Source organism: Oncorhynchus clarkii, chromosome 17, assembly GCF_045791955.1.
Source record: "Oncorhynchus clarkii lewisi isolate Uvic-CL-2024 chromosome 17, UVic_Ocla_1.0, whole genome shotgun sequence".
In the NCBI taxonomy this organism is placed as follows: domain Eukaryota; kingdom Metazoa; phylum Chordata; class Actinopteri; order Salmoniformes; family Salmonidae; genus Oncorhynchus; species Oncorhynchus clarkii.
The window spans coordinates 19,297,470-19,305,401 of record NC_092163.1 but is presented as its reverse complement, the minus strand read 5'-3'; the positions used below and the strand labels follow the sequence as shown (position 1 = coordinate 19,305,401).

Here is a 7,932-nt window from a genome sequence, read left to right as displayed (position 1 = left end):
ACCACTGTTAGAAAAAGGCTGTCTGCGTATGTATCTGTGGGAGAGTGTGAAGGTCAGTTAGTTTGTTTTTTTCTGTGTATGTCTTTAGATCACATTGTGTATTAGATAGATTTGGTCTTTCCAAGGGGACTTTCCCTCTATGTGTTTCCCTTCTGACCCTCTGTTACGCTGTGGGCCTGCGGACCCATCAGTCACAGTCTCATCCTGGGGCCTGTGTGGCACCTCTGGTCCCTTCTCCCCTCAGCCCTCCAGTCAACACACTGACTGCACCATCGCTGTATCTTGTCTAATGCAGCAGTTTGTGTGTGTAAGTGTGTGTGTGTGTGTGTGTGTTCATAAAAACAGTGTTGGAAATGTTGAAAAACATACCATTTGAAGATCCATGATTTTATTAAAGATTCCTTGAAGCAATGTTTTTCAACAGATGGAGATTGTGGTATATTATACTGTACTGTATTATACTGCCGAGGTGGTGTCAACTTTAACTGTGCTGTGCCACTGTTACAGAGGCCTTCACTGGTAGGATCTTTAGCTTGCTTTAATATGGACGAAATACTGGAACGAGTGGCTCAGTGAAAACTAGTGGCATTGTAAGTAGGTGTGTGTTTTTATCAGGGTCAGAGAACGTCAGCTCTCCAGCTGCACTCTGATCCTCCGGGGGTCCTGAACCACTGTGAGACCAGGCTTACCGTCATACTCATTTGGGGACATTACTACGTATACACCACAAGTATGCAAAACACCCCAGATGTCATCCCATATATCATGATTACTGACAAAGTCAGGGGCCACACCTAGAAACCAAAAGTGACTGTCCCCAACCTCCACGTCCCAGCTGTTTGTCGCTGAGTTGAAACCCCCAGAACCCCTAACGCATACATAGCCAAACCTCTCTGGGTTGTCAGGAAGCTGCAGTGTTCTATCACCAACTCTCACATGGGTCAGATCCTCAAACAGGATAAGATAGGGGTGGGCAGTGTTGGTGTCCAGAATCACAGGAGTTGAACAGAGACAACAAGGTTTTAATATGTAATTTAGCAGACACTTTTATCCAAAGCAACTTAGTCAAGCGCACATGTACATATGGGTGGTCCAGGGAATCAAACCCCCAATCCTAGCGTTGCAAGTGCCGTGCTCTACCAACTGAGCCATACGGGACCATTTGAAATATTTAACATAAAATCAGACCCACAGTCTTATCAGAGATCATAAATGTATTTTTTTCTGTAAGAAATTACTCACTGTATTGAACAATCCCCTGCATCTTCTCCCAGACTTTGTAGGACAGATTGCCCAAGTGTTTGTCCACGTCTATCAGCGCTCCTAAGACTAGCTGTGGAGCCGGCAGTGTGCACTGGGCTCTGTAAGAACATTAGTGCTGCTGTGGGGTCGGGTTCAGAACCCCCAGAGAAGAGAGAGACAGTCACAGGAGGGAGATCACTTACCTTTTCACTGTGGCCTGGTAGGTCTGCAGAGGAATGGAAAAACAGTCTACGTTTTTAACTAAATTAATGTAAGATGATGCATGATCAGATATGATGATATAATGCAATTTTACCATACACCTGTAACGCAAAATGCGTAGTTTTTAAAGTTCAGTGTACAAAAAAAACTTTACCTGTAAGAATGAGATGTCGTCAGCTCTCAGTTTGTTCTCTATGGCTGTGATAGTGTCTGAAAGAGAAGACATATCTTTGACCATCTCCTTAATCCTCTTCTTCACCTTCTAACTCTTTTCCACCTCTTCCTTTTTCAGGGCAGCTATCCTGGCCGCCTCTTCATCTCGTAGGAACTGGTGAAGCTTCTCAAACGCTTTCTTAATCTGCTCTCTGTGTGCTGGGCCTGGGTCTGGAGACACAATCTAATTACATCTCTGAAAATATGACCTCTGTCATTTTAACTTTCAACATCCTGTAAAATGTCAACATCACCTCAGATAACACTCCGGGAAGATGGAGGATAACGTTTTTTATTGCCCAGAATGAGAGGAGAATGGAGAGAAAAAGGACTGGAATATGTCTGGAGAAGCAGTACGGAGAAGCCTCACTTGGTATTTAGGCCATGTTGGTGCAACAGTTGAAGATGGATGGACGATGGGCTTTTTTTTGGTCCCATCATCCTCATCATCATTTGCACCATCTGCTACACCATCTTAGTTAACCTGCTAAGGCTAAAGAAGAGAGCAAGAGTGTGGAGGCGCGCTACACTGCTCCCTGCCAATGACCTTTTTGATGTTGAATGTTGCTAAGAGACGGAACTGAAAGGGAACGTTGACCGAGATTGAAAAGTGTCTTGTTACTTGAAGTTGACCTTTGCATATTGTCTAAGTTTGGGGGGGGTTCTGGTTTGACATGTTAGAACCACAGTCCATTGTTTTAAAATGTGTGATGGATGTTTGGTTGGTGTCATATCCACATTTAATTACTTTAAATTTAGTGGAGACAATGTAGTGTGGTTAGTGTTATATTCACAATCAATGACTTCGAAAATAGTCATGAGTTTGGCTTGCACCGAAGGGTTTTTCCATAAGAGGCGGCCCAATTCGATTAGAAAAGGGGATAAGGGGCCTCCTGGATGGCGCTGTGGTTAAGGGTGCTGTACTGCAGCGCCAGCTGTGCCACCAGAGACTCTGGGTTTGCGCCCAGGCTCTGTCGTAACTGGCCGCGACCGGGAGGTCTGTGGGGCGACGCACAATTGGCCTAGCGTCGTCCGGGTTAGGGAGGGTTTGGCTGGTAGGGATATGCTTGTCTCATCGCGCACCAGCGACTCCTGTGGCGGGCCGGGCGCAGTGCACACTAACCAAGGTTGTCAGGTGCACAGTGTTTCCTCCGACACATTGGTGCGGCTGGCTTCCGGGTTGGATGCGCGCTGTGTTAAGAAGCAGTGCGGCTTGGTTGGGTTGTGTATCGGAGGACGCATGCCTTTCAACCTTCGTCTCTCCCGAGCCTGTACGGGAGTTGTAGCGATGAGACAAGATAATAGCTACTAACAATTGGATACCACGACATTGGGGAGAAAAGGGGGTAAAAAAAAAAGTTTTTAAAAGAGAAGGGGATAGGATAACAAAGAGCATTCTTCTTCTTCTTTTGGATAATGAAGATCTGCTAGACTTGTGAGCAGTAGAGCCTGGTGGGAGGAGCTATAGGAGGACGAGCTCATTGTAATGGCTGGAATGGCATGAAAGGTATGAAGTCAAACGTGGTTTCCACGTTTGATGATACCATTCCATTTATTCCGTTCCAACCATTACAAATTAGCTTGTCCTATTATAGCTCCTCCCACCAGCCTCTACTGCTTGTGAGTATTCTTAGGGAGTTTTACTTAAAAGCTACAGATCTAGTTATGCATGTCTGTCTTTACTAAAGGTTTTTCATGCCAATACTGTGTGTTGGTGAACTGCCGTTAGCACAAGATTAATTGTTATTACAGATTACGAGAAGGAAACACTGTATTTTATATTGTACTAATGATTGACTATTGACTGAAAGGATGTATTTGTATTACTTTGATACTTACAAATAAAGTATTATGTGTTATAAGGAAAATCTTAATGCCTTCTATGCTCGCTTCGAGGCAAACAACACTGAACCATGCATGAGCGCACCAGCTGTTCCAGATGACTGTGTGATCACGCTCTCCGTAGCCGATGTGAGTAAGACCTTTAAACAGGTCAACATTCACAAGGCCACAGGGCCAGGCGGATTACCAGGATCCATACACAGAGCATGTCTTCACTGACATTTTCAACCTCTCCCTGAACAAGTCTGTAATATCTAACATGTTTCAAGCAGACCACCATAGTCGCTGTACCCAAGAATGCCAAGGTAACCTGCCTAAATGACGACAGCCTCATAGCACTCACGTCTGTAGCCATGAAGTGTTTGAATGACTGGACATGGCTCACATCAACACCATAATCCCAGAAACCCTAGACCCACTGCAATTTGCATACAGAACCATAGATGACGCAATCTCTCTTGCACTCCACACTGCCCTTTCCCACCTGGACAAAAGAAACACCTGCGTGAGAATGCTGTTTGCTGACTACACCTCAGCGTTCAACACCATAGTTGTGTTTTATTGTGTTACTTTTTTTGTTTTATTTTATTCCGTTTTTAAAATATTTAATTATTTTTATTATATATATATTTTTAAACTGCATTGTTGGGTAAGGGTTTGTAAGTAAGAATTTCATGGTAAGGTCTACAACGGTTGTATTTGGAGCATGTGATAAATACAATTTGATTTGATATGAAAAGCCATCTCCTCTCAGCCCACAAAACAAATAAACAAAAAATCCTCTAGCATTAGCCCTGGCTCGAGGGGAAGTCATGTAGTTGTTAAAGAGTGAGTTGGAAAATTTGGAATGGAAATTCCATAGTTCCCGCCAGGGTAGCACATTTTGGGGAATATTCCGAGGTGGACTTTTCGTGGGAATTAACGGGAATATAGACAGAAGGACTATTCATTCCGTATCGAGGAAGTTTAGCGTTACACCGTGATTGAAATGTAAAGGCATTAGCAGACACTCTTAAATAACCTTTACATTTATATTGCGCAATCTGTAACGCTTCAGCGACACAGATTGAATAGAGCCCTAAATCCGTAGTTTAAGAAATTCACAGTTCTAAATGTTGGGCAGACTTTTAAAATGACCACATGCTGCTCACCTTACGATCTTCTGCATCTTCATCTATGGGGATGCAGATATGACCTTTGTGATTCCTTGAATCACGACACACCAAACAGATAGCGTGTTCATCCTTCAGACAGAAGAGCTTGAGTTTCTCACCATGCAGACTGCAGAGCACCTCAGACCCTGCTGAAGATCTCTGACTCATTTCCTTTAAGAAGGCCTCACACAGGTACTTTAGAGACGGGTTATTAGGAGGCTCCAGACCTTGAGGATCTTCTCCTGCAGACTGGACTCTCTTGGGATCCGCTCTTTTCCCAGAATTTCTGCAGACAGGCTTTACAGAAGCTGTGGCTACACGACATGACAACAGGATCTCTGAAGATGTCACAGCACACAGGACAGCACACAGAATTTGCAAGCCATTTTCACACTTGCCTCGCTCCTCTGGAAGGGCAAGCAGAGTTTACTTTCACTTTGGAAGACCCACCCTGTTTGTTAAAAGAGCTATACAGAAATGGCCAAGACGTTCAAATGTTCATAAATGACCAGCATGGTCAAATAATAATAATCACAGTAGTTGTCGAGGGTGCAGCAAGTCAGCACCTCAGGAGTAAACGTCAGTTGGCTTTTCATTGCCAATCATTAAGAGTGTCTCTACCGCTCCTGCTGTCTCTAGAGAGTTAAAAACAGCAGGTCTGGGACAGGTAGCACGTCCGGTGAACAGGTCAGGGTTCCATAGCCGCAGGCAGAACAGTTGAAACTGGAGCAGCAGCATGGCCAGGTGGACAGCAAGGAGTCATCATGCCAGGTAGTCCTGAGGCATAGTCCTAGGGCTCAGGTCCTCAGAGAGAGAGAGAGAGAGAGAGAGAGAGAGAGAGAGAGAGAGAGAGAGAGAGAGAGAGAGAGAGAGAGAGAGAGAGAGAGAGAGAGAGAGAGAGAGAGAGAGAGAGAGAGAGAGAGAGAGAGAGAGAGAGAGAGAGAGAGAGAGAGAGAGAGAGAGAGAGAGAGAGAGAGAGAGAGAGAGAGAGAGAGAGAGAGAATTAGGGAGAGCATACTTAAATTCACACAGGACACCGGATAAGACAGGAGAAGTACTCCAGATATAACAGACTTACCCTAGCTCCCCGACACATAAACTACTGCTAATTCATGCAATCAATTACAGGAGTGGTCCTGAAATATTACAACCACGACCTAGAGTGATAACACCAGCAATCGACACTTTACAAACTAAGCACGCTGAAAATAAACAAGACTTCTGCAAACAGTTGCACACACTGTCAACTGCTGCACCAACCGAGAGCTCCCACACAGAGCCGGAAGAGCAATCTTTATTTTCTCCTTCCTGACTGCTGATGTGCTCTGAGATTCTTGTTATTAATAACAAAATACATTTGTTATTAAGTGTATGAGGGAAGAGTGGAGCAAATGAGCCAGTACCTGAAAAAGATTTTGATTTGATCTGTGTGTGTGTTTGTTTGTTTGAGTGAGGTAAAGAAAGAGTTTTGACTTGCAGTGGAGGCTCCTCAGAGGAGGAAGGGGAGGACCATCCTCCTCAGTGAATTTCATAAACATAAAAATAGTGAAACATTTGAAATGTTTCATTTTTAGATTAAACTGTACTAAATATATTCACATCACCAATTAATTGATTAAGACACATTGTTTTGCAATGAAGGTCTACAGTAGCCTCAACAGCACTCTGTAGGGTAGCAACATGGTGTAGTCAGAGGCCAGCTAGCTTCCGTCCTCCTGTGGGTACATTGACTTCAATAAAAAAAAACTAGGAGGCTCATGGTTCTCACCCCCTTCCATAGACTTAAACACTAATAATGACAACTTCCAGAGGACGTCTTCCAGTCTATCAGAGCTCTTGCAGCATGAAATTAATCTAGTACTGAAAGCATAAGCTACAGTGCATACTGCAGTGCATAACATGTGGAGAGTAGTTGACTCAAAGAGAAAGATAACAGTTTTAAACAAATTACTTGAAGGAGAAGCAAGAGAGAGAAAGAGAGAAAAGTCATGTTTTTTTCACTTTCACTTACTCATGTTCACTTCTTTAGCCAGCAAATGCAGCTAGCGAAAACAGAGGAATGCTATGTTAGCTAGCTGGCTATGCCTATCCAACACAACACTGGAATTATTCAAGTCAAGGTAGGCATTTACTAATTTATTGCCACCGTGGCCCACCGGAGTACTGCTGAACTGCTAACTGACTGTACACTATACTGCATGATTATAGCGAGTTTAATAACATGTTAGTTATATTAGCTATGTTTACTAGGACTTTACTTTACCTATGTGGTGACTACGATTTAGGCTCTGTGTAGCGGTTATGATATGGTTTGGCTTGGAAAGTTTTTTTGCCTGGTCACATACAGCTGATGTGTTGTGGATTGCAGTCCACAATCGAAAGGAAAAGGTGAAAGGACAATACAACATGGCTACTATGAAAGTGAACCGTGTTTACATGTGATCAGGGGTGTGTTAATTCCACCAATTCTGTTAAATCGTTTCTTAAACGGAAACAAACGGAGTGAAACAGGTATTAACTTACACTACTGTTCAAAAGTTTGGGGTCACTTAGAAATGTCCTTGTTTTTGAAAGAAAAGCACATTTTATGTCAATTAAAATAACATCAAATTGATCAGAAATACAGTGTAGACATTGTTCATTTTGTAAATGAATATTGTAGCTGGAAATGGCTGATTTGTAAAGGAATATCTACATAGGCGTACAGAGGCCCAATATCAGCAACCATCCCTCCTGTGTTCCAATGGCACGTTGTGTTAGCTAATCCAAGTGTATCATTTTTAGAGTAGTACACAGCGTTGTACGAGATCTTCAGTTTCTTGGCAATTCCTCACATGGAATAACCCTTTATGACGAGTTTCAGAAGAAAGTTCTTTGTTTCTGGCCATTTTGAGCCTGTAATCAAACCCACAAATGCTCATATGTAAGGGGTGCGTAACTGGTGGCAGGGAAGTCAGATGCAGGAGAGCAGAACTGGGTAATAACAGGAGAAGTTTAATTATCAAAACCAACGGCATCCAGAAATACAAAATATGGGTACAAAACTCGTCGTGCACCAGTCAGAAATGTGCACAAGCAACAAACAATTTCACACAAAGACATGGGGGGGGGGGGGGCAGAGGGTTAAATACATGACAAGTAATGAGGGAAATGAGGGAAACCAAGACAAAACAAATGGAAAATGAAAGGTGATCGGATCGGCGATGGCTAGAAGACCGGTGACGTCATGACATCATGCTCCAGGTACTCAGTACTCAGT

At 43.4% G+C, this 7,932-nt stretch overlaps 1 pseudogene; it reads right to left on the bottom strand.

The window, feature by feature from the left end:
• Positions 1–538: 538 nt before the first annotated feature.
• On the bottom strand, positions 539–5,034 carry LOC139369361 (E3 ubiquitin-protein ligase TRIM35-like; annotated as a pseudogene).
• Positions 5,035–7,932: the final 2,898 nt, after the last annotated feature.